At 43.4% G+C, this 26923-nt stretch overlaps 1 protein-coding gene across 1 annotated transcript in view; it reads right to left on the reverse strand.

The window, feature by feature from the left end:
• Window positions 1–26923, reverse strand: part of LOC106577504 (ankyrin-2) — a 262877-nt gene that overhangs the window by 235074 nt on the left and 880 nt on the right. The gene's annotated exons all lie outside the window — the stretch shown is intronic.

Consider the following 26923-nt stretch of genomic DNA (forward strand, 5'->3'; position numbering starts at 1 on the left):
ATTAACATTTGCCAGTAAACAAATTAAGATTTTAGAGGTCTCCACAGTTCAATGGACATATTGAAAGTACAGTAATCAATAGCTGCAGGTAAATCTCTTGACAGCTATACACTGGACTAATGATTCTTAGTTCAAGATCAAGGTTCTCCCTTTGAATGTCACATGCCCTTCCAGACGTTAAGGACTCCACAGTAGCCTTCTCTCCTGTCTCCCATACTAAGAGGCCCATTTAATCAAGGTGTCAGGGTTGAGTGGAGATGCAAAGGGATTTTAAGTGCTGGTGAACACTTTTAAGTGTTAAATAGATCACGGAGCAAATAGTGTTTGATATCCAGGGCTGAAGGCTCCACACACACACCCTACAGCTCCAGGTCTATAAGTATCTGGGCTAAACTCAGCTGACACACTTTAACCAGAACTGCTGCAAGCCCCACTTGCCGGACAGCAGATCATGTTTGAGTCCTCCCTAGAGAGTATAAACCACCTGGCTAACAACTTGAGACAGAGTCACACAAACCTCAGTTGGCCTATCATGAATGTATTAATTCATTCATTCACTCATTCATTCATGCATTGAATCATCACCTGTCACGCACTGCACCACACCATATGAGCTTGAGCTCATTTACAGCAGAAGTCCCTCAAGGTATAAGCCACATGTCCAAGGTCCAAACATACAGCTCAAACTGTGTTCAGTGTTCCATAGAGGAACAGGATGACAATGCATTTCAGCCTCCATCTGGCCCAACATCAAGGATATGACAATGAAATGATGAAGCTTTCTCTGCCTACATTGCTCCCTCTCCCCCATCCCTCCTTCCCTCTATCTATCCATCCTTCCCTCCCTCCCTGTCAGGGATGGTCCCACTCAGAGATGAGCCGACACAGACACGGACATAGACACAGACTCCTACCAGGCACATCTCTCACAAATCTGCAATTAAAATGAGGGCTTCCTCTCCTCCTCCATCCATTATGCATTGTGTCTGCTTCAGTTCTATACAGTACTGTTACGTAACATAGTCAAGGTCAAACTACTGATGAGGAAGCACACACACACACACACACACACACACACACACACACACACACACACAGGGCCTCATCACAGAAGGAACAATAAAAACATGATGCATTTACATTTTCAATTAATCATTTATCTAACCGCAAGAACAAAACCGATTTCATAAACTTCTGAAACTAAGTGGTTCCACACTTGAGTACTTATTATCATAAAAGGAAAGCTGTGTTCAGTTATTCATGAATTTAATTGAACAATCTAAACTTCCTTCAGTAGAGCAGAGAGGTATGCTCAAGTGTGGAAGGTAATAGCGTGCCACATAATCGGAGATACGCTTTGGAACCTTAACAGCTGTAACGTTCGTCGCCTGGTGACGAGGAAGCGGACCAAAACGCAGCTGGGAGCGAACACATGTTTATTCAACACACTGGAATTAAACATGTACACAAAAATCAAGAAAAATGCAGATACGTTACGTGCTCAAACAAAGAGACAACACCCCACAAACAGCGTGGATAAAACAGCAACTTAAATGTGATCCCAATCAGAGACAATTAGCGACAGCTGTCTCTGATTGGGAATCGACAGAACCCAACATAGAAATAACCCACCTAGAGCCTACACAAGGCTAAAACGTAAACCAAACACAAACCAATGAAAAATACCTAACATGACACACCCTGACCCAATATACCCGAGTTCACCTGGTCAGGGCGTGACAACAGCATTCAACAGCATTCAACTGTAAATGTATTTCATCCCAAATGAGAAAATAATTACTGTCAATTCAAACTGTCTTGATTCAAAAAATATAGACTACCGTTTAAAAGTTTGGGGTCACTTAGAAATGTCCTTGTTTTTGAAGGAAAAGCAATTTTTTTGGTCCATTAAAATAACATCAAACCGATCAGAAATACAGTGTAGACATTGTTAATGTTGTAAATTACTATTGTAGCTGGAAACGGCTGATTTTTTATGGAATATCTACATAGGCGTACAGTGGCCCATTATCAGCAACCATCACTCCTGTGTTCCAATGGCACGTTGTGTTAGCTAATCCAAGTTTATCATTTTAAAAGGCTAATTGATCATTAGAAAACCGTTTTGCAATTATGTTAGCACAGCTGAAAACTGTTGTTCTGATTAAAGAAGCAATAAAACAGGCCTTCTTTAGATTAGTTGAGTATCTGGAGCATCAGCATTTGTGGGTTCGATTACAGGCTCAAAATGTCCAGAAACAAAGACCTTTCTTCTGAAACCCGTCAGTCTATTCTTGTTCTGAGAAATGAAGGCTATTCCATGTGAGAAATTGCCAAGAAACTGAAGATCTGGTACAACGCTGTGTACTACTCCCTTCACAGAACAGGGCAAACTGGCTCTAACCAGAATAAAAAGAGGAGTGGGAGGCCCCGGTGCACAACTGAGCAAGACGACAAGTACATTAGAGTGTCTAGTTTGAGAAACAGACGCCTCACAAGTCCTCAACTGGCAGCTTCATTAAATAGTACCCGCAAAACACCAGTCTCAAAATCAACAGTGAAGAGGCGACTCCGGGATGCTGGCCTTCTAGGCAGAGTTGCAAAGAAAAAGCAATTTCTCAGACTGGCCAATAAAAATAAAATATTAAGATGCAAAAGAACACAGACACTGAACAGAGGAACTCTGCCTAGAAGGCCAGCCTCCCGGAGTCGGTAGTGTATATATACAGTATATTTGCTAAGTGGTTCTGTGTGTAATTGCTTTCTGTCTTCTATGGATTATAATAAACATCATATTAGTTGTTAATATATTTGGTGAAATTAAAAAGAACATAAGAATTTCATTCTTTATGCAATTTATCACTTCTCGGAGGTAGTTGGCACCTCATCATGCTTGCTTTAGTAACAATGTATTACACAACAGAAAGATATTTTGTGATGGCCATACTCTCTTTTCCCTCTAAAAAGAGGCACATCGTAATTTATTGATGAGAGAGGAGTACTGTAGTTATATACAGTAGGGAGAAAATGGGTGCAATTCACAGAGCCTGTCTTTTGGTGACATAACCCCATGTGTGCATGCATGCGTGCGTGCGTGCGTCCGTCCGTGCATGGCCTTGCATCCATGGCTCAGAGGGCATCCTTATGTAAACCTAAGCAATTAGCAGATGGGCTAATTTCATCCCTTTTTTATTTGGAAAGCTTAAATTCTGTGATCTTCTAAATCAGGTTCAGTCCTGCATCTGATTTAACGCAAGAGGCCTAAGCCTCCTCTTCCCCTTGCTAGTCTACTAGGTTAATATAAGTCTTCCAAACAGGCAACTGGACCTCTACTGATCAAATTACATCCATCTAAGATCTGTTATGTCATGCTAAGGAGGTAAAAACCTAAAGTCGGATACCAGCTCCAGAAGTGGCTGTATCCTTAAATCCTGGCTCAGCTCAGACTTGCGCTGCACATTAATGTTAACACACTCTCTGCTATATCATCGCTTTCATTGCCTTTGCATTAAAATGACTATAACAACAACACGAATCTAGCAAATACACAGTATATACTGTATATACAAAGGCTGCATAACATTTTGGTCACATTGATGCAAAAAAATATAGAAAAAGCAACTAAGAGATCTGGCTCTGTGACCTATAACATTCGTTGTTGTCTTGGGTCTTCGAGATGACAATGCAGTTTGAACAGGCTGCATATATTTAATACAGTGAAAATGTTTTCTTATTCATATTTCTACAATCAGTGCTGAGCTGCCTGAGCTGCCCATCCAAACAACTTCACTGACAGTGATAACAAAGAGTCAGGACAACGATATGAGAGGTATGAGAGAGAGAGCGAGAGAGCGCGAGAGAGCGAGAGAGAGAGAGCGAGAGCGCGAGAGAGAGAGCGAGAGAGAGAGCGCGAGAGAGCGCGAGAGAGAGAGCGAGAGGTGGAGAGATGAAAAGAAAAGCGATAGACACATGGTTCTCATTTCTGAATTTCTGAGAAGCAAAAGAGTGATACGAAATAGCTTTTCTCAAAAAATAATTTCATTCTGATGTCATCCTGTTCAAACAAATTGAGGCAGGGCCCGTCCTTTTTGAACAAATCCAAAACACTCTGAAGAAAAAGAGAGAGCAAGAGATTTGGCATTTCTTCAAAGAACTACCTGGGCAAGAATCCATATTAGAAATTATAGGACATAGACATCTGTCGTGTCTTTGGGTCACCATTAAACTGAAGACATGTTTATCAAAATAACTCCCTGTAATTATTATCACGCGATTAAACTGATTAATCGTTTAATTGTAATTAACTAGGAGATCGGGGCACCAAGGAAAATATTCAGATTACAAAGATATAATTTTCCTAATATAACTTTCCTATATTATAATATTATATTATAGTATAGGCCGATTATCTTCTGGTTTAAATGGTGTATTTTACCTCGCGTCCAGTCTCATTCCAAATGTCGTAAATTGTTGTATCTGCACGAACCCAGCCTTTACTAAGAGTCATCCATACATCAATTGTCTTAAAATCATTTATTTACTAAACTAAGTAATTCACAGAAAGCATACAAACAGTAATTATCGTCACAAAGAATTGGTAGAGTAATGTGCCCTAGTGGGCTAAACAGGCATGGCGGCCTGTTACACAAAGGGTCATAAAAGGTCAGCTGAGGAGGCACACAGGGTTCATTAATATTAACAATTGATATGCTAATCCTTTGCACATGAACGCTCACTCATTCGGGAACAATTGCAATCAATATATATTTACGCTCAGTGTGTCGTCGGGATCCTTGTTGGAGAGTCGTTCTGTTGGAGAGTTCTCTCTCTCTCTCTCTCTCTCTCTCTCTCTCTCTCTCTCTCTCTCTCTCTCTCTCTCCCTCTCTCGGTTAGAATAGACGTTTCAAAGCGACATTCATTAATGTCGTCATAGAATGGATGTTTCGTCGGTCTTCGCGTTCAATTATATAATTTCTAGCTGCAGACTAATAATTAATATCAAAGACTTATTCTTATTCAGTCGGTATCGATAGACTAAAAGTTAACCACGTGGTATAGTTGTCACGTCCTGGCCAATATAAGGGTTAATTGTCATTTTAGTTTGGTCAGGACGTGGCAGAGGGTATTTGTTTTATGTGGTTCAGGGTGGTGTATTGGTAAAAGGGCGTTTGATTTAGTATTTCCGGGTTTTTGGTTTATGATCTATGTTTATGTAATTCTATGTTTAGTCTAGGTAGTCTATTTCTATGTAGAGTTAATTGGGGTGGACTTCCAATTGAAGGCAGCTGTGTGGTGTTGCCTTTGATTGGAAGTCCTATATTAGTTGGGTGTGTTTGTCTGTGTATTTGTGGGAGATTGTTCCGTGTTTAGTGTGTGTAAACCTAACAGGACTGTCAGTGTATCGTGCGTTTGTTTTTTTGTTATTTTGTATGTTCGTTTTGGAATGTATTAAAAGTTCAAAATGAACCATCTCAACTCTGCTGCATATTGGTCCTCATTTTCCGATGATGATTTCGCTATATCGTCCTCCGACGAAGAAATCCCTGACAGAATCTCCCACCAAACCAGGACCAAGCAGCAGAGGAATTTTGATTTGGACAAACGGGAGAGATGGACTTGGGAGCAGGTTATGGCCGGAGAAGGCCCATGGAGTAAGGCTGGTATGGACCGGGAACGTTTCCGAGGGACACGACTGGCGTTGAAGCACGAGAGGCACCCCCAATAATTTTTTTGGGGGGGGCACACGGGTAGTTTGGCTAGGCCTAGGAAGAGCCGGAAGCCAGCTACCTGTGGTTATATGGAGGAGCGTATGAGGTGGAGAGCGCCATGTTTCGCTGAGGAGCGCACTCTCACCCATACGCACGCACAGTCCGGTGCGCGTTATTCCAGCCCTTCGCAGGTGCCGTGCTAGACCGGGCATCCAGCCTGGTAGGAGTATGCCTGCGCAGCGCATCTGGTCGCCGGTTCGCCTCCGAGGACCAGGCTACCCAACTCCCGCTCTACGCACGGCTACCATCAGGCCCCTGCACAGCCCAGTCTGCCCTGTACGAGCACCCCGCTCGTACAGGGCTACTAGTTCCATCCAGCCAAGACGGGTTGTGCAGGAGGTAAGATCAAGACCGACTGTGCGCCTCCATAGCCCTAGGTTTCCAGCTCCTGTCTCTCGTGCGGACCCGGAAGTACGTCAGCCCAGTCTGACTCGTCCTGTTCCCGCTCCCCGCACTAGCCTGAAGGTGCATGTTCCCAGTCTGGATATGCCCAGTACCAGCACCACGCACAAGGCATCTAGTGCGTAAACCCAGCCTCGCCAGTCTAAAGTCGCCAGAGCTGCCCGCCAGTCAACAGAGCTGCCCGCCAGTCAACAATCGCCAGAACTGCCCGTCAGTCAAGAGTCGCCAGAACTGCCCGTCAGTCAAGAGTCGCCAGAACTGCCCGTCAGTCAAGAGTCGCCAGAGTGGCCAGACTGCCCGGAGATGTCAGAGTGGCCAGACTGCCCCGAGCTGCCAGAGTGGCCAGACTGCCCCGAGCTGCCAGAGTGGCCAGACTGCCCCGAGCTGCCAGAGTGGCCAGACTGCCCCGAGCTGCCAGAGCTGCCAGACTGCCCCGAACTGCCAGACTGCCCCGAGCTGCCAGAGCTGCCAGACTGCCCCGAACTGCCAGACTGCCCCGAGCTGCCAGACTGCCCCGAGCTGCCAGACTGCCCAGACTGCCCCAAGCTGCCAGACTGCCCCGAGCTGCCAGAGTGGCCCGACTGCCCCCCGGTGATGCCAGAGTGGCCCGACTGCCTGGAACGGCCAGAACCGGAGCCACCTCCAGATATAGGTGGGTTGGGGAGGGGGGGTGTAGCACAGTGCCGTCGTTGACGGCAGCCACCCTCCCTTCCCTCCCTTTAGTAGGGGGGGATTTTTGTTTTGTTGTTGTTTGTGGTTATTTTTCTTAAGGTGCTTCCGGGGTTAGCACCTTTAAGGGGGGGGTACTGTCACGTCCTGGCCAATATAAGGGTTAATTGTCATTTTAGTTTGGTCAGGACGTGGCAGAGGGTATTTGTTTTATGTGGTTCAGGGTGGTGTATTGGTAAAACGGCATTTGATTTAGTATTTCCGGGTTTTTGGTTTATGATCTATGTTTATGTAATTCTATGTTTAGTCTAGGTAGTCTATTTCTATGTAGAGTTAATTGGGGTGGACTTCCAATTGAAGGCAGCTGTGTGGTGTTGCCTTTGATTGGAAGTCCTATATTAGTTGGGTGTGTTTGTCTGTGTATTTGTGGGAGATTGTTCCGTGTTTAGTGTGTGTAAACCTAACCTAACAGGACTGTCAGTGTATCGTGCGTTCGTTTTTTGTTATTTTGTATGTTCGTTTTGGAATGTATTAAAAGTTCAAAATGAACCATCTCAACTCTGCTGCATATTGGTCCTCATTTTCCGATGATGATTTCGCTATATCGTCCTCCGACGAAGAAATCCCTGACAATAGTTCACTTTCAGTAGAGGAATTGGATGGTCAAACCTATTGGCCAACTCGCAATGGAGTGGAGGCCTGGTCTGAAGAAAGTAAATCAGGGTGGGGTTTTATAGTGAACATAGAACAGGCTTGTCACATGACGCCTGGTCCTGTCTGTGTCCCTGGGGGCGTGCTGATGACTGATTTAATCTTTGAACATAAATACATTCTATCACATTAACCTGTTATGGCTAGGGGGCAGTATTTTCACGGCTGGATAAAAAACGTACCCGATTTAATCTGGTTACTACTCCTGCCCAGTAACTAGAATATGCATATAATGATTGGCTTTGGATAGAAAACACCCTAAAGTTTCTAAAACTGTTTGAATGGTGTCTGTGAGTATAACAGAACTCATATGGCAGGCAAAAACCTGAGAAGATTTCATGCAGGAAGTGGCCTGTCTGACAAGGTGTCGTTCTTCTTGTCTCTGTTTATTGAAGAGTGAGGATCTTAGCTGTCCCGTGACACTTCCTACGGCTGCCATAGACTCTCAGAAGGCGGTAAAATGCTGAATCGTGGCTTTGCAGGCTCTGGCTGAAACAAAGTAGCGCGTTTGGGTAGTGGCTGGTTACAGTACTGTGAGACTCAGGCTCGTGCCCGCGTCGACCGAAAGCTTTGTTTTCTTTCCTCTGTTTAGCTAAATGGACATTCCCGGTCGGAATATTAGCGCTTTTTTATGAGAAAAATGGCATAAAAATGGATTTTAAACAGCGGTTGACATGCTTCGAAGTACGGTAATGGAATATTTAGATTATTTTTGTCACGAATTGCGCCATGCGCGCGACCCTGATTTACCATTTCGGATAGTGTCTGGGACGCACGAACAAAACGGCGCTATTCGGATATAACGATGGATTATTTTGGACCAAACCAACATTTGTTATTGAAGTAGCAGTCCTGGGAGTGCATTCTGACGAAGACAACAAAAGGTAATCAAACTTTTATAATAGTAAATCTGATATTGGTGAGTGCTAAACTTGCCGGGTGTCTAAATAGCTAGCCCGTGATGGCTGGGCTATGTACTTAGAATATTGCAAAATGTGCTTTCACCAAAAAGCTATTTTAAAATCTGACATATCGAGTGCATAGAGGAGTTCTGTATCTATAATTCTTAAAATAATTGTTATGCTTTTTGTGAACGTTTATCGTGAGTAATTTAGTAAATTGTTAGCAAATTCCCCGGAAGTTTGCGGGGGGTATGCTAGTTCTGAACGTCACATGCTAATGTAAAAAGCTGTTTTTTGATATAAGTATGAACTTGATTGAACAAAACATGCATGTATTGTATAACATAATGTCTTAGGTGTGTCATCTGATGAAGATCATCAAAGGTTAGTGCTGCATTTAGCTGTCTTCTGGGTTTTTGTGACATTATATGCTAGCTTGAAAAATGGGTGTCTGATTATTTCTGGCTTGGTACTCTGCTGACATAATCTAATGTTTTGCTTTCGCTGTAAAGCCTTTTTGAAATCGGACAGTGTGGTTAGATAAAGGAGAGTCTTGTCTTTAAAATGCTGTGAAATAGTCATATGTTTGAAAAATTGAAGTTTTTGTATTTTTGAGGAATTTGTAATTCGCGCCACGCCTATCATTGGATATTGGAGCAGGTGTTCCGCTAGCGGAACGTCTAGATGTAAGAGGTCAGTACACAGCATCTCAATGTATTACAAAATAGCTTTATCCTTATTAATACATTCTATACAACCATTTGGATGCAAGTCCCATAGCTGAGGCTATTATATAAACAGTTTTATGGTAATATGGCTATATTGTCTCTTCTGAGTATCACAAAATTGTCCCCAGCGGACCAGTTCGTAGCTGGATTCTTCACCAATCTTTTATACCTTCTCCAGAACATAAATGTCATTCGGTTCCCCAATTCTGTGAGTTGGAAGAATTTCCTGTGTCTCTCTATGAACCATGTGGCAGGAGATTCTCCTCTGGAATTTTACAACCCCTTCACACAGGGCCTGGGTGGGGGGAGGTAGGTTGGGTGATGGTGCAAGGGGGGAGGGGGTCAACTGTCCTCCCTGTACTCAAAGAGGGCAACGTCATGACACATCGGTCACTCTCAATCAGAGTAGGATGACTGCAATCACTGCATGAGTTCTCCAGACCAGGGCCCAGATTCACAAAACACTTCTTACGCAAAAACTTCTTAAGAAAATATCTATAGTTAAGGAAAACATGGCAATTAAGAAGACATTTCTTCTTAAGAAGGTTTTGTGAATCTGGGACCAGAGGTCAAGGTCTAAACAAACCAAACTACAAAGAGCTCTTGTATCTCAGACCGGGAGAATTGGCTTTCTCACAAAAACACCTGTGCCCAGCTAGGAAGTATGTATCTGTCTGTCTGTCTGTCTGTCTGTCTCTCTGTGGACACAACAATCCTGTCAATAGCAACAGAGAGACCAGAGACAATGAGGTACACAAACACACCCCTCTGTGCTCAGTGAGGGAGATGAGGGGATCAGGGCCAACTACTATAATACCGCTGAGTTAGCCAACACTGACAGAGAGCCTTTACTACTGCCAGACTAGACACTGAGCCCACAAACATGCACATGCACACACGTCATATTTCACATTAGACATATTACCAAACAAGGCACAAAATGAGGACACATACCAAACAAGCAAACACAAATTCCATACCACGGCCGGACCAGAGACAATCTGTACACACTGTAAATATCCCTGGACCAGACAGAGAACACACACACACAGCCCATGCTACTTGGGGCAGCAGGTAGCCTAGTGGTTAGAGTGTTGGGTCAGTAACCGAAAGGTTGGTGGATCGAATCCCTGAGCTGACAAGGTAAAAATCTGTCGTTCTGCCCCTGAACAAGGCAGTTAACCCACTGTTCCTAGGCCGTCACAGTAAATAAGAACTTGTTCTTAACTGACTTGCCTAATTAAATAAAGATAAAATAAATACTACTGCAGGAGCAATTACACCACGGGATGATTTTAAGCCTCCTTATAGGATTTTACCACACACTAGCTTATTTGAGTAAGAAAGAACACTCCAGAACAGTATGGTGGTGAATGATTCTGGCCAGTTATAATGAGCATCACGGCAAAACTCCGACACACCAAACCCCTGTGGTTAAGTGCATCTGAATCTGAGCTCATTACAATTAGGATAGATGTCTAACAATGACATAAGCGTGACCAGCAACTAAAACAGCTGCAACCACGCAGCGTCCTCGCATCCTCTTCCAGAACACTGAAAGCGAAAGCAGTAAAACACATGAGGAAGAGGGTGTTCCGTCAACACACGTGGAGACGTGAACACACACACCCCACTAGGGAACGTCAACAGCTTCATCTCAGAAGGAGGGGTTGCAGAAAAGAGAAAGAGAGAGAGAGAGAGAGAGAGAGAGAGAGAGAGAGAGAGAGGGAGAGCGATGATAGTTTATTTATTTATAGTTCCACGTTCGTTAGGCAATTCCTGCTAATTTCGTCACACAAACACATTTAATGAGTTGTAAAGCGTTTACATTTACAGTGTACTAGCAGCCATGCCTGAGGTTGACTCGTGCTATGGTTCACCTCTCTGCTGTTCTCGTATGACCTGTCGTATCACGTCAATTAAATACACGAGGATGTGATTAAAACAACGGCTGTAATATGAGTGTATGGGCACACCCAACAGCCATGAAATACCCAAAACACACTAAACTGACGTCGTAAGTCGCTCAAACTAATTATTCAGGACCGGACGTTTCGCGGAAGAAGTAGTCTTCAACCTGTACCGCGTTGAACTGGAATCTATTTGCATAAAAGCTAGTTAAGATTGGACTCAGAGGAAGTGTTGGAGCTACAGTATCTATCCCTATATGTGTATCCCTATTGTGGTATTGACTGGCAGCAGATCTGAAAGATGAGACTTCAGGGATTGAGGAAGAGAGAGAGAGGAAAGGAGGGAGTGATGAGGGGAGAATCAGAGTGAAAGAGACTTAAGCAGATGCTCGGACTGGCTGCAGTAAATGGGCACGCAGAAACCCGTGCCTGATACAACCCCTATAAACACAAACACACACTCACTCAACCAACGATACCTTACCATCGTGTTAATAACATGTATGCAGCAGAGCAGCATCGGCAGGAGGCACACCAATGGCATTTCCTATAAATCCATTAACCAGGCAGTACAGAATACCCACTCAGCATCTGTACCCCAATACCCCACTCTCACAAACCCAGCACTGCAAAAAGCTAACCTAATTTCTAAATCAGGCAGTCCCCCTTCATCAGATCACAGACCGAGCCACTCCAGATCGCAGAGGGAGACAGAAGTACCGTCTCCAGTCTCCTCTACCCTCGAAGACATATTGAGAGGACGTTTTAATGGAATAGAATTAGGGTAAATGTGAGCTCTTCCTTTCATAGAAAGGCCCAGTACAATTGATGAGTGGTAGTAAGGAGTACTTGATTTGAGTGCCGAGCGATTTGATGGAGCATCAACTGAAATGTTCTGCTAAATGTTTCATAGATATAGACAGGATTATGGAGGGCAGGATGCCAAGGTTAGGACCAGAGTAAATACAACTCAGTTTATCCAGTTAGTTACTATTCACCACGGGTAGATTCGCTGGGTCTTACCCAGAAACAGAGGCTCTTCCTTGGGGTTCAGCACTACCTGGTTCAGCACTTCAGAAAGTACACTACATGGCCAAAATAATGTGGACATCTGATAGTCGAACATCTCATTCCAAAGTCATGGGCATTAATCTGGAGTTGGTCCCCCCTTTGCTTCTATTAACAGCCTCCACTCTTCTGGGAAAGTTTTCCACTAGATGTTGGAACATTGCTGCGGGGACTTGCTTCCACAAGCGCATTAGTGAGGTCGGGCACTGATGTTGGGCGATTAGGACTGGCTCGCAGTCGACGTTCCAATTCATCTCAAAGGTGTTAGACGGGGTTAAGTTCAGGGCTCTCTGCAGGCCAGTCAAGTTCTTCCACACCTATCTCGACAAACCATTTCTGTATGGACCTCGCTTTGTGCACAGGGGTATTGTCATGCTGAAACAGGAAAGGGTAATCCCCAAACTGTTGCAACAAAGTTGGAAGCACAGAATCGTCTAGAATGTCATTGTATGCTGTAGTGTTAAGATTTCCCTTCAATGGAACTAAGGGGCCTAGCCCGAACCATGAAAAACAGCCCCAGACCATTATTCCTCCTCCACCAAACTGTACAGTTGGCATTATGCATTGGGGCAGGTAGCGTTCTCCTGGCATCTGCCAAACCAAGATTAATTGCCACGTTGAAAGTCACTGACCTCTTCAGTAAGGCCATTCTACTGACAATGTTTGTCAACGGAGATTGCATGGCTGTGTGCTCGATTTTATACTCGTCAGCAACAGATGTGGCTGAAATAGCCGAATCCACTAATATGAAGGGGTGTCCACAATACTTTTCTATATATAGTGCCTTTAAAGCCCTTGATTTTTTCCACATTTTGTTGTGTTACAGCCTGAATTTAAAATGGATTAAAAACAAACAATACCTCATAATGTCAATATTTTTACAAATTAATTAAAAATGAAGTGCTGAAATCCCTTTGTAATGGCAAGCTTAAATAAGTTCAGGAGTAAAAATGTGCTTAACAAGTCGCATAATAAGTTGCATGGACTCACTCTGTGTGCAATAATAGTGTTTAACATACAATTAGCTGTAAGGTCACTCAGTTGAGCAGTGAATTTCAAACACAGATTCAACTACAAAGACCATGGAGGTTTTCCAATTCCTGTTTAGAGTTACCTTTTTCTAGCTAATAGGCTATGTTAGAGTTTATATTTCCTATTCCAATTATAATGTGGGGAGGTCAAAATAATGAAAAACTATCTACCAAATCTATTCATTTTAAAATGTTGATTACTTCTCCTTGCCATTATCATTCACCTGGCGATAAGACAAGACGTGGGTCGCCAGTTTGCCTCGGCAGGGTCCCTGGGCAAGAAAAGGTTGAAGACCCAAACGTAAGACTACAAAAATACAGGCTAAACCATCATTATAAAAGCATGTATAACCGTAAGAGCAACATGAGTACTAGGCATGGCAATGCACTCGATTTCTTTTACGAATAGTGATTTACCTCTCTATGTCTTTCTGCCTCTCTCTGCTGCGGTATCAGCCATTCAGACTGAATATTGATGATGATGTAGGCTAAATCAAGTGTTATCAAGTGTTAATCAAAAACATTATTTGAATGTTTTTGCGATGTTGTCACCCTCTTAGAAAAAACTGATCCAAAAGGGTTCTTCAGCTGAACCCTTTTTGGTTCCAGATAGAACACTTTTGGGTTTCATGTAGGACCCTCTGTGGAAAGGGTTTTTACATGGAACCCAAAAGGATTCTACCTGGGGGAAAAAAGGGTTATTCAAATGGTTCTCCGATCGGGACAGTCGAAGAACTCTTGTAGGTTCTAGATAGCACCTTTTTTCTACGAGTGTAACTAGAACTTAGTGGGAACGCTAGCTAATGTCCTGGGAATGTTCCCAGTTTGCTGGGTATACTACTACAGCCCTTGGCATCAAATTTCCACTAAGACAACAGTATGCTGACATGTAGGCCTACTTATTGTAAGTATTCCGAGGCAAAGAAACGGCACTAACTTTCATCTGAAAAGCTTCAAAACCTGTTTCCCTCAAAGGACTTTAGATTCAGATACCAAAGGCTGTAAAGCATCTATTGAGATGTAAAACAGTGGTGTGCGTCACACAGACCACACTAAAACAGATTAATGAAGTAGCACACACAAAAGACCGTGTCCTGTGCCAGCATTGGGAAACAGAGGACTTGAGTTTTAGTCCACAACTCTACACACATGCATGGACGCTTTGCGCACACACATACACACACACACACACACACACACACACACACACACACACACACACACACACACACACACACACACACACACACACACACACACACACAATATATCCACCAAGTTCTGAAATAATTTGTTTTTAACTGTGGAGCAACTGGACATTAATCATTGCATTCAATCCATTCCACTTAAACTGATACAATGGTGGAGAGAAAAAAAAAATCACTTTCAAATCCTCAGAGTGGGGATTTTATGCATTCAGTGCACAGAAATGTCCAAGTTTTCTGCCAAGTTATCCTTTGCTGCACACACATCCCAGAACATACTCCCAGTTTGCCTGGCTACCCAGACTCCTTGCTCCAGCAAAACGCTACGCCACACCCACGGATGTTAGTTTTTTCTCCGCAGTGAGTCTGGATCTGAGTACCTCCCCAATGCAAAGACATTCGGGGCCATCTGATTGGTCCAGAAACCGTTGGGTTGGGGCTAGGCTTGGGCGATATACCATTTATACCAGGGGTGTCAAACTCACTGCATGGAGGGCCAAGTGTCTGATGGTTTTTGTTTTTTTCAATTAAATTAAGACCTAGACAACCAGGTGAGGGGAGTTCCTTACTAATTAGTGACCTTAATTCATCAATCAAGTACAAGAGTGGAGCGAAAACCCGCAGACACTCGGCCCTCTGTGGTTTACACCATATACCGGGGTATTTCGAAATACCGACGTATTGGGGGCACCCCCGCCACTCGATGCGTGCATGCAACTATAAATTAAAGCTGCAACATGTCACTTTTTGTGCGGCCTGACCAAATTCACATAGAAATGTAAGTTATAGATCTGTCATTCTCATTGAAAGCAAGTATAAGAAGCAGTAGAACTGTTCTATGTGCACTATTTCTATGCTTCCTGGTCTTAAGTTTGTTTTTGCGTCTTTTACTTTTGGTTTTGTACACCAGCTTCAAACAGCTGAAAATACAATATTTTTGGTTATTGAAAAGATATGTCCCAGTGGTTTAGATGGTACAACTATTCTACTATTGCGCCCCTTGTGTGCAATATACATTCGGTAATACCGTATTCCCCAGTATGGTACAGAAACGGTATGACAATCCGGATACCGCCCAACTCTAGTTGGGTCAGAACCAGAACACACGTGGGTAAAGCGGCGGTTTGAAAATTCGTCATTGGCTTTGATACTCTGATTGATTAGAAACAATCCAATCGCTGATGACTTTGTTTTGTACAACGCTCCTAGTGCCCCTCGTCACCACAAACGACTTCAATGATGGCAGCCTCAGACTAAAGTATGAAGTGAACGACAGAGCAGCGGAAGAACTCCCAGTCACCTTGGCCAAGCTCCAGGTATGGGATCCTACTACCATTTCATCAAAGAACTAACGGAATGGGAGTGTGTGTCGGAGATGTGCACTGCATAGTGGTTACCCAGCTGAGATAGTACACGCATCTCATCAGGTGTGCATCGGTCCCTGGACCCCTTGATGCTCCAGAGAGCAGATAGAGAACCTCTTATAATAGATGCTCAAACACATTGGTTGTTCCCACTCACAACCTTCACTTCAAGGCCCCTAACCATCCCTTCAAGGTCCGCCACACGTCCATTACCACTCGCTGATATCCAGGAGGAGGGTCGTAAATAACGCCTTAATACAGGGAGGGGTGTGTGTGAGTCTGCGTGCGTGTGTGTGTGTGTGTGCGTGCCTGTGTGTGTGTGTGCGTGCCTGTGTGTGTGTGTGCCTGTGTGTGTGTGTGTGTGTGCCTGTGTGTGTGTGTGTGCCTGTGTGTGTGCCTGTGTGTGTGCCTGTGTGTGTGTGTGTGTGTGCCTGTGTGTGTGTGTGTGTGCCTGTGTGTGTGTGTGTGTGTGTGTGTGTCTGTGTGTGTGTGTGTGTGTGTGTGTGTGTGTGTGTGTGTGTGTGTGTGTGTCTGTGTGTGTGTCTGTGTGTCTGTGTGTGTGTGTGTGTGTGTGTGTGTGTGTGTGTGTGTGTGTGTGTGTGTGTGGCCTTGTTGCTATTCAAAGGCAAAAAGGCATGCTGTGCACCTGCTCCTGTGATTGGGACGGTCAGCAGAATCGGTTTGGATAGATTAGCTGTACTGCAGCAGGAGATAATGGATAATGATGCAATGGAAAAGCACAGCCTGTACTTGAGCTTTGCGATAAAAAGGAAATAATTAAAAGCAGACAAAGTCTTCTGGTGTCTGTCTGTACTGTATGTATTTTAATAGCTTTTTTACCTTTATATAAAGAGGGAAATTCCATTGAGACACAGGCCTCTTTTACAAGGGAGCCTTCACACAATCATACAAATTCACAATATTTACAATTTTCAAGGCAATAAAAACACATGCAATTCAAGAAAAGTAACTTATGAAACAATATCCTGAAAAACCAACACATTCCACAGGAGAAATGTCATCAACCAGCTGTCTGAACTGCCCTAACGGCACCATCCAACTTTAGAGAATTCTGGTGATCATTCCACAAGTAAGGTGCAAAAAAACTAAACGCAGATCTACCTAACTCAGTGGAGAGGGAAGCGGCCTCCAGAGTTAGCCATCTCTGAGACCGGGTCTAGTAACTCATATAGGGTTAGGTTAACAAGGAAGATAGGGCTTTATAATACAAAAATAGTGCAATGAATGTCGACTGAATGATTCTACTATTTAACGAAAGTCATGGTCTATTTCTATACAGGAAGCCCATTTTAATTCTTAACTAACTCATCAATATGCTTTTTGACAGATAGATTTTCGTCAATCCATATACAGTATTTATAAGCGGGGACACGATCAATATTGGGCAGTGGGCACCATCCAATGTACATATGCATAAATCATCAGATCCATTTTTAAGCTGTTTGGAAAGTAACATATACTTCGTTTTACCTGCATTAAGTACCACTTTCAGTTCAACAAAGGCTTTCTGCAAAGCAAAAAAGATTGCATTTCTGAAAGAACCTTGTCACCTACAGGGGTAACAAAACACTTCCATCAAGGAGTGCCAGCACCTGGACTGGCAGAGCTAAGAGCATGGGACAGTGTGTATGACTTTTGAGTGATGCCAATGTTGTCTTAGCACTGATACTCTAAACACACACACAGGCATACACATACACAGGCACACAGTGCCCTTCTGTTTTCCACACACACACACTTCACAAAGTCATAATCATGTCCACTTGCTGGAGTCTGTTATGATAAGGACCTTTGCCAGCTCTTACAGCATGTGGAATTTCCAGGCGATCAATCAACTATTTCTGTGAAGGGCACTGCGGGATGGTTTTGAAGTTGCTTTCCTCACTTGCAAAAACCTCTGAAAGACTCCATGTTGCTGTCAATGGGTTCCTACTAGCTCATTAGCATTGGAAGCTAGACCAATACATATTTAGACTCGTTTTCTCTAAGAACTGCCCTATATAGTTAAAAGTGCTGCCGTGGATCCAAAAGCAGTACAGCATATCAGTGAACATGGAACTGACAGTTTTGCTAGGAGGACACACCCTACCTGATACATTACCAGAAGTCTACAGTACCCAAGACCTTAAACCTTGACTGTCTGCTGTCTGTTCACCCCAGGCCTCCTAAAGGGCATGGACTAGGAAATAGGGATGAATGACCACTTCCCACTGATGGCCCAGATTCCTGCTGGCCACTTGATAACAGAGGCCTAATTTAGCTGTTGAAAATATGTTTAATAGCAGCCAAATTCCTGTCTGGTATGGGTTATCAAGGTCTGCCAGGACGGGCAGAGCTACCAGCGTGAGATAGTGTGACCTTTGAATGACGCCAAGGGAGTCTTAGCACTGACACTGTAAACACACACACTTCTGTTTCCCCACACACACACACACTTCACAAAGTCACTCAAGCCCACTTATTATATTGTAATGACAAGGACCCTAGCAAGTGGGGCTGGGACGATACCAGTATCGCGATACTCGTTAGTATCGTGGCAAGGAAACAAAACACGAAGAGGATTTAACAGCCTTAATGTTGGAAACAAACATTATTATGTTGTCATCCAGAGTCACGTATTTATTTTCCAACCTATAGCACACAATATTTTACAAACAGCAGGTGTTTTAAGGACCAATGAGTTTGGTCTGCTTCATGTTTACCTTTTTGCTATGGAACAAAATATTGTGATACTGGTATCGTCCCGGACCTATTATTAGACCTTCAAACACGTGGCATTTCAGGCCTAATTTAGCTGCTGCACTGACCTGGGGCTGTTTTTAGCACCTTGTTGTTCAGGATAACCAAAGCAGAGCATACAGCCTTTGAGCTACTTTACTGTAATACTTATTAATCACTAAGATTTACTTATTTAACTTACAGACTTGAAGGCTTAGTGCGGAATGTTGGGCCCTACTTTTGCAAAACTCCTTTGAAGCCTTTTCTGGTGTTAAGCCACACACACTTTACGATATCACTTTCGATGAAAACCTCTTTGATTCCATTCATGTAGATAGTCAACGCAAAGAGCACTTGATGCCTGTTCTTCTAAGCTAAATCAAACTAAAATCACCAGAAAATAATTAACTCCACAACTTACACTTTTTAAATTACATTTGAAGTACGTAAGAGTCTGAGGTTAGACCTTTGAGTAGGGTAAGAGGGGCTAAGAGACTGTCTGACCAGAGAGATAGAGCTGGACGGTAAAGCCCTCTTACTCCACACCAGCCTTTTCCTCTCTATGAGTCTAGAAACGCCAGTCACTGGTGGTTAAACCCAAGCTGTCAGACATCCAGAAAGCCCCAGAAGAATGTTTTTGAGGTCAGACAAAAAAACCTGGAGAGACTTAAGAAAAAAAGAGCTGTCCGATCAAATGCCTGGTTGTATTTTATTGGGAAAGAGACAAACCCCCGGGGGGCACGCCTCTCAGCCATAAACACAAGCACTGTCTTTGTCCCATAGGGGGCTTCACAGGGGCCACATGCACACAGGCAGCCATTCAGGCACCGATCCACAAAGACACACACAGACAGACACGCACACACATAGCAACAAGGGCCTCCGGTTCCCACACGACGCTATTGATCGTTGTTAGTGCATTCCGTAACATTGAACTCCCCTTAACATACCGCACCGTTCTCCACGTACACACACGCACACACGCACTACATCCGTCAGCTCTCAAGAGGGGGCAGAGCAAAGGCATTCTACGAATGTGAGAGATGTTTGGAACATTGTGCCTTGGGGGTGGGTTAAATGGCCACTTTGATCCCACACCAACACAAATATGCTATTAGTGGTAACCCACAGGTCTCTGAGTGAATACATGAGTGGGAGAACAGGGTAGGAGCAAGCAGCAGACAGTGATATAGTGAATGTGAAGTGAATGTGAAGTGAACGTGCCTCATAGAGGAAGCCCACATAAGACCTCACCTTCACCCAAAACGGTATTCATCATAATCATCGTCATCATCCCACATCCCTTCATCCCGTTGTCTAACCTGGGGTTTACCCCAGACCACTGTACTGTTTTATAGGACAATATTATTTGATTATTTTCATTCATTGCTCAGATGTTTTACTTTGGTCCAGTGTTTCTCCTATCAAAAGGATTTAGGCTTCAATTGGTTTCAATTTCAATATTGGTGCCAGGGGCCCTGGATGTTGCTTCGGGGGCCTTTGGAGCCCCACCTAGAAATAACATTGGTCTGACGTTGTCCTAACTGACCCTCTGTTGCGGTCTCTCTCCCGCTCGCTCTTTGATCGTTCCATCAGGTCAGTTTCAGAGTCATTATGCCTATTTCACACCTCACAGACAATTGGTCATCTCCTAGAATAGGAGGCCCACAGTATTTAAAAAAAAAAATTATAATAATATTGAACCTTTATTTAATAAGGAGAGAGCGAGAGACGGAGAGAGGGAGAGAAATAGAGGAATGAATGGATGGATGGATGAACCAATGAATGAATGGATGGATGGATGAATGAATGAACCAATGAATGAATGAAACCGATACCCACCTACCAGCTCTTTGCCATCAGTGACATACTCAGTGGTATTGCTCCCTAATACGATATGAATGGGCAGCTCTCACTGTGTGTTCATAACCAGGGCTTTAGTAGTAACAGCACCACCACCTTTTAATTTGTATTTTTTCCCTTTATTTAACCAGGTAGGCCAGTTGAGAACAAGTTCTCATTTACAACTGCAACCTGGCCAAGATAAAGCAAAGCAGTGCAACACAAACAACAACACAGAGTTACACATGGAATAAACAAACATACAGTCAATAATACAATAGAGAAAGTCTACATACAGTGTGTGCAAATGAGGTAGGATAAGGGGGGTGAGGCAATAAATAGGCCATAGTGGCGAAATTATTACAGTATGGCAAATTAAACACCGGGGTGATAGATGTGCTGAAGATGAGTGTGCAAGTAGAGATAAAGCAAAATAAATAAAATAAATAACAATATGGTGATGAGGTAGTTGTATGGGCCATGTACAGCTGAGGCCGGGCTTTACCTAGCAAAGACTTGTAGAAGACCTGGAGCCAGTGGGTTTGGCGACGGATATGAAGCGAGGGCAGCCGGATGGCACTGTGATATACTGCATCCAATTTGCTGAGTAAAGTGTTGGAGGCTACTTTGTAAATGACATCGCCGAAGTCAAGGATCGGTAGGATAGTCAGTTTTACGAGGGTTTGTTTGGCAGCATGAGTAAAGGATGCTTTGTTATGAAATAGGAAGCCGATTCTAGATTTAATTTTGGATTGGAGATGCTTAATGTGAGTCTGGAAGAAGAGTTTACAGTCTAACCAGACACCTAGGTATTTGTGGTTGTCCACATATTCTAAGTCAGAACCGTCCAGAGTAGTGATGCTGGACGGGTGGGTAGGTGTGGGCAGCGAACGGTTGAAGATCATGCTTTTAGTTTTGCTTGCATTTAAGAGCAGTTGGAAGCCACGGAATGAGAGTTGTATGGCATTGAAGCTCGTCTGGAGGATTGTTAACCTGTTAGGGCTAGGGGGCAGTATTTGCACGGCTGGATAAAAAAATGTACCCGATTTAATCTGGTTACTAATCCTACCCAGTAACTAGAATATGCATATACTTATTATATATGGATAGAAAACACCCTAAAGTTTCTAAAACTGTTTGAATGGTGTCTGTGAGTATAACAGAACTCATTTGGCAGGCAAAACCCTGAGACATTTTCTGACAGGAAGTGGAGACCTGATGTGTTGTATTACCTTTAAACCTATGCCATTGAAAAACACAGGGGCTGAGGAATATTTTGGCACTTCCTATTGCTTCCACTAGATGTCACCAGCCTTTACAAAGTGTTTTGAGTCTTCTGGAGGGAGATCTGACCGAACAAGAGCCATGGAACGATGATGGCCCATTAGACACCTGGCGCGCGAGTTCATGTTGGGTACCCTCGTTCCAATACGTTATAAAAGAGAATGCATTTGTCCACCTTGAATATTATTCATGTTCTGGTTAAAAAAGGCCCTAATGATTTATGCTATACAACGTTTGACATGTTTGAACGAACGTAAATATATTTTTTCCCCTCGTTCATGAAGTGAAGTCCGGCGGGCTTAGATCATGTGCTAACAAGACGGAGATTTTTGTACATAAATGATGAGCTTTTTTGAACAAAACTACATTCGTTATGGACCTGTGATACCTGGAAGTGACATCTGATGAAGAGAATCAAAGGTAATGGATTATTTACATAGTATTTTCGATTTTAGATCTCCCAACATGACGGCTAGTCTGTATCGCAACGCGTATTTTTCTGGGCGCAGTGCTCAGATTATTGCAAAGTGTGATTTCCCAGTAAGGTTATTTTTAAATCTGGCAAGTTGATTGCGTTCAAGAGATGTAAATCTATAATTCTTTAAATGACAATATAATATTTTACCAATGTTTTCTAATTTTAATTATTTAATTTGTGGTGCTGACTTGACTGCCGGTTATTGGAGGGAAACGATTTCCTCAACATCAATGCCATAGTAAAACGCTGTTTTTGGATATAAATATGAACTTGATAGAACTAAAAATGCATGCATTGTCTAACATAATGTCCTAGGAGTGTCATCTGATGGAGATTGTAAAAGGTTAGTGCATCATTTTAGCTGGTTTTATGGTTTTGGTGACCCTGTCTTTGAATTGACAAAACATTACACACAACTCTTGTAAATGTACTGTCCTAACATACTCTAAATTTATGCTTTCGCCGTAAAACCTTTTTGAAATCGTAAAACGTGGTTAGATTAAGGAGATGTTTATCTTTCAAAGGGTGTAAAATAGTTGTATGTTTGAAAAATTTGAATTTTGACATTTATTTGGATTCAAATTTGCCGCTCTTGAAATGCACCTGCTGTTGATGGAGTGCACCACGGGTGGGACGCTTGCGTCCCACCTAGCCCATAGAGGTTAACACAGTGTCCAAAGAAGGGCCAGAAGTACACAGAATGGTGTCGTCTGCGTAGAGGTGGATCAGAGAATCACCAGCAGCAAGAGCGACATCATTGATGTATAGAGAGAAAAGAGTCGGCCCGAGGATTGAACCCTGTGGCACCCCCATATAGACTGCCCCATGAGACATGAGTAAAGCTGGGTATATACCACACATGATATGACGAGTGAGTATGTGTCATCTTCATCAAACCTGTCACCCCCTATGCTAATGTCTGCACCATTTTTGGTAACTTTCAGGCTAGTCGAGGCGCATTAACATGATGTCATAGGACGAGGGACAATGAAATCATTTTTGCTGTACATCTGATGATATATAGCCAGGAATCTGATGAGGATGAAACAGCAAGGATGATAACTAAGACCAAAGGACAGAATGCACGCACATTGTAATTTGCACCTTATTACCGTGCCGTGCACCGTACATCGTCTTGGCAACTGCTAAACTCAGAATTAAATGCTTTGTCATATCCACAGATTGGAAAGACACAGGAGGGAGCACACAGGGCTCCGGCTGCAGTAGAGAGAATGAACCCTTGAGCAAAGCACTTTAACCTGAGTCTGAACTCACTAAAGCTCCCGAAATATGGCCCAAACACGCAACCGTAGCATACGACGCACTCTCCCTCACGCCTCCTTGGATACGCTGCATTAGGCGAGCTGGAGACCAAAAACACAGATAATGACGTGACTGAAAAATGGCCCAGTCAGAAAGTATGGCCTCACACGCTGATAAAATATACACAGAAACATTGACACATAAACCCACACTCGTAGCATGGGTATGGGGTCCACTGTGCACGCATATGTGGAGTCCGCTGAGCACACACACCCACACAAACACACACACGCGTGTACACATAGCCTCAGACTGCTCGTGCCCTTTGTGGTTTCACGGTGGAAGTAATGGTGGTCAGACCAATGGCAACTGCAGAGGGAAGCATGACTTAGCAAAACATCTCCAGGGCAAAAAGAGAGGGAATGAGAGAGAGAGAGAGAGAGAGAGAGAGAGAGAGAGAGACAGAGACAGAGATACAGACTGAGACAGAGAGAGAGAGAGAAACAGACAGAGAGAGACAGAGACAGAGTGGAGGACAGAGAGCGGATTCACTAAGTTAACCTGACACACAGCAGCACTGTTCTTCTGTCTATACCACACCTGTCTGTCTGCACTCAAAAACTCTCTGACAAAATAGTTATTCCGATCATTATTGGGCTCAACTCCATCTGGAAAAGGGTCGGTTTCTATTTGTATAATGAAAAGACCTTGTCCAATTAGACTGACAGGAATTGAAATGGAATTGACCCTAACTCTGATCTAAAAACATGTCTTTGATCTTAATGACTGTTACATTATGGCATACACCAACGCTATTCCATGTTCTCTGAGTTTTGGGCAACTGGAGATATTGCAAATACAGCTGATGTTCCATAACTGATTGCCAACCTGTTATGTATTTATTATGTGAAATAATGCATGGGAAGAAATATAAACCGAAGTAGTATTTATTTATTCCACATGGCAGTCTATGTAGCGGTGATGGGTAAAGACTGTGGCTGGGTGAGACGGGACATCGAGACCATGCTGTGACTGTTCTCTTGTGTCCCTGGTGGCTGTATGGGGTGGTAACTGGTGGTGGGATCTGCTTTTATGCTAAAAGCATGAAACGACTCTGAGATTTCAACGACATCGTTTCAAAAGTCGTCTTGAGGTGAGATACAGACAAGGCTGTACCCTTAACCTCGCTGTCTCTCTCTCTCCCTCTCCCTCCCTTCCCCTATCCATTCTCACCCATCACTTCTCTCCCCCCCTTCCATTCCCTTTTTCATTTCTCGCCATCCCTCCTTATCAATCATGTATGCCTTTCTCTATATCTTTCCCATTCTCCTCATCAATTAGCCACTGAGGAGATGGAATCAGATTGGCTGCTATGGCGACCACTGCAAAACAACCGCCTTCTTTTCGAAAATAATTGATCCAGCATTACCAACACAATGATATTACCACACTCATCATAAGATATCTATCACGCTGTCGCCTCCTTGCCCTTGCCTCCTCTCTGTCCCCTTTTTTTATCTTTCTGTCTCTTTCTCTGTCTCCCCACACACACACACACACACACACACACACACACACACACACAAGCGCACTCACAAGCGCACTCACACACATCACACATGTCACTGTTGCCCGTCCTGATTTTGTCACAATCTGGCCTTAACCGAGCCGGAAAGAGTGGCAGATGTCCTCCACGTGAACAGATCTGGTGACAAACGCCTTTTATCTCCCTCTTCCGCCCATCCCATCCCCTGTCAGACAATCCTACTCCTGATGTTAACCGACCTACCATAGGGCCCTTGGTATAGGCACACCCATTACAATAAAGAAATAATAACAGTCTTATAGTATTTCTAAATGTGTTTGTCTGAGGGTGTGAGTGTGTGTGCACGCACCAGTACGTGCATGGTGCATGTCTCCATGTGTGTGTGCTTGTCTGTGTGCTAGTGCGTAATCCCACTGCCATATTCTCGACAGACTGCTCTGCCAAACAATCTGCTGCCATGGTGCTGGACAACTGTGCCTGCCCCCTGGGTGACACTGTGCCAGTTCACTCTCTCTCTCTCTCTGTGCACCAGCACCACACTGTACTATACAGCAGGCAGCCTCACAGAGACGTAATGATAGAACAGAGAGACAATTAATATTCCTTTATCCATCATATTTACAGGCTCAGTGATTTTGTGTCATGTTTGTACACAAAATCCTATTTTCAAACTATCTTTGAGAACCACACTCCCATAGGCAGCAATTAACACAGAAGGTCTAGTTCAGGCCCGCCACCCTGAACATGTGATATAATAGTAATATCAATAAATAGCCATGCCTCTTGTTCGCATTGTTGTCATTGCATGTCATTTCACTACACTGTACTTTTAAAAGGTTGTTCCAGATAACAGACAATGTCGAAAGGCAACTAAAACCAGACGCATTTCTGCAAAGCCCTCCGCCCAGCCCTCAGCACAAAACTCTGGCTCCCAGGGCTCATGACATCAGTGTTTCATGCCATGACTGCTTTCACACAACCTCTCCAATTTAGCATGTCATGACAATACACAGGCCTAATCCTGTAAAATTGTGGTGTAATCATTCAAAAGCGCATAACTAGTCCTGTAAAATTGTGGTGTAATCATTCAAAAGCGCATAACTAGTCCTGTAAAATTGTGGTGTAATCATTCAAAAGCCCATAACGAGTGGTGAACACTGACACTTTTGGGGTGAGCTATTTGTGATAAATTCAAAGGTTACCGCCCTTCTAATGACTTCTACTTGCTTTACAGCCTATGGTCAGAATGTAGGGCTGCAGGGCAGCCAGTTACAGAAGAACAGAGAAACATATGGTTGCCTATTTCAGGCCTACAATGTGTCGGTCTACCTAGATGCAAAACAGGTGACCACAATGCAAAACAAAAAAGGTTGTCATTTATAGGTTACACCTAAAGAGCCGAAGCAAATAAGAGTAAACACCGATTGGTTTGTATGATATAGATATAGCCTGTGGTGCAAATCAGCTCCAAGTGAATTTAATTTAGGAAATCTGTTGCAAAATGATTCCCACGCATAATAGAAAGATATAGGCCTATGTGATCTATAAGGAAGGAAGGATTGAAATGAAAATGTTTTAGCCAAATATTACATACGTTTGGGCTTACTGCAGTCAATTTGCTGTTTATAAATAATGTGTAATTATGTTCCGGGCCCCTGACCGCTTATGATGGTCCCTAGATTCAGCTGCAAGCTGAATTTAGTTGACGGCCCCTGCGCTATAGGCTTGACATTCTTGCGTCTCTGTCACTCCGCAAAATAACTGGCTACACGACGTCACGGCAAATTGCCAGCAAACCCTCTTTAGAACCAGTGACATTGATACCATGATAGACCTGTTTAGCAGACTCTAAACCTAAACAACCCCACTGTCCAAATATCACCTGTAAACAACCATACACACTGTCCATGGAAAACATGCATTTTGGATAGTTTGGCTCTGTTTTGGATGTGATGAATCTTCAATGAAATGCATAGGCTAGCCTACTTGCAACGTGCAAATCACAAGTAACAC

The sequence above is a fragment of the Salmo salar genome, chromosome 18 (assembly GCF_965601325.2).
Source record: "Salmo salar chromosome 18, fSalSal1, whole genome shotgun sequence".
NCBI classification, from domain to species: domain Eukaryota; kingdom Metazoa; phylum Chordata; class Actinopteri; order Salmoniformes; family Salmonidae; genus Salmo; species Salmo salar.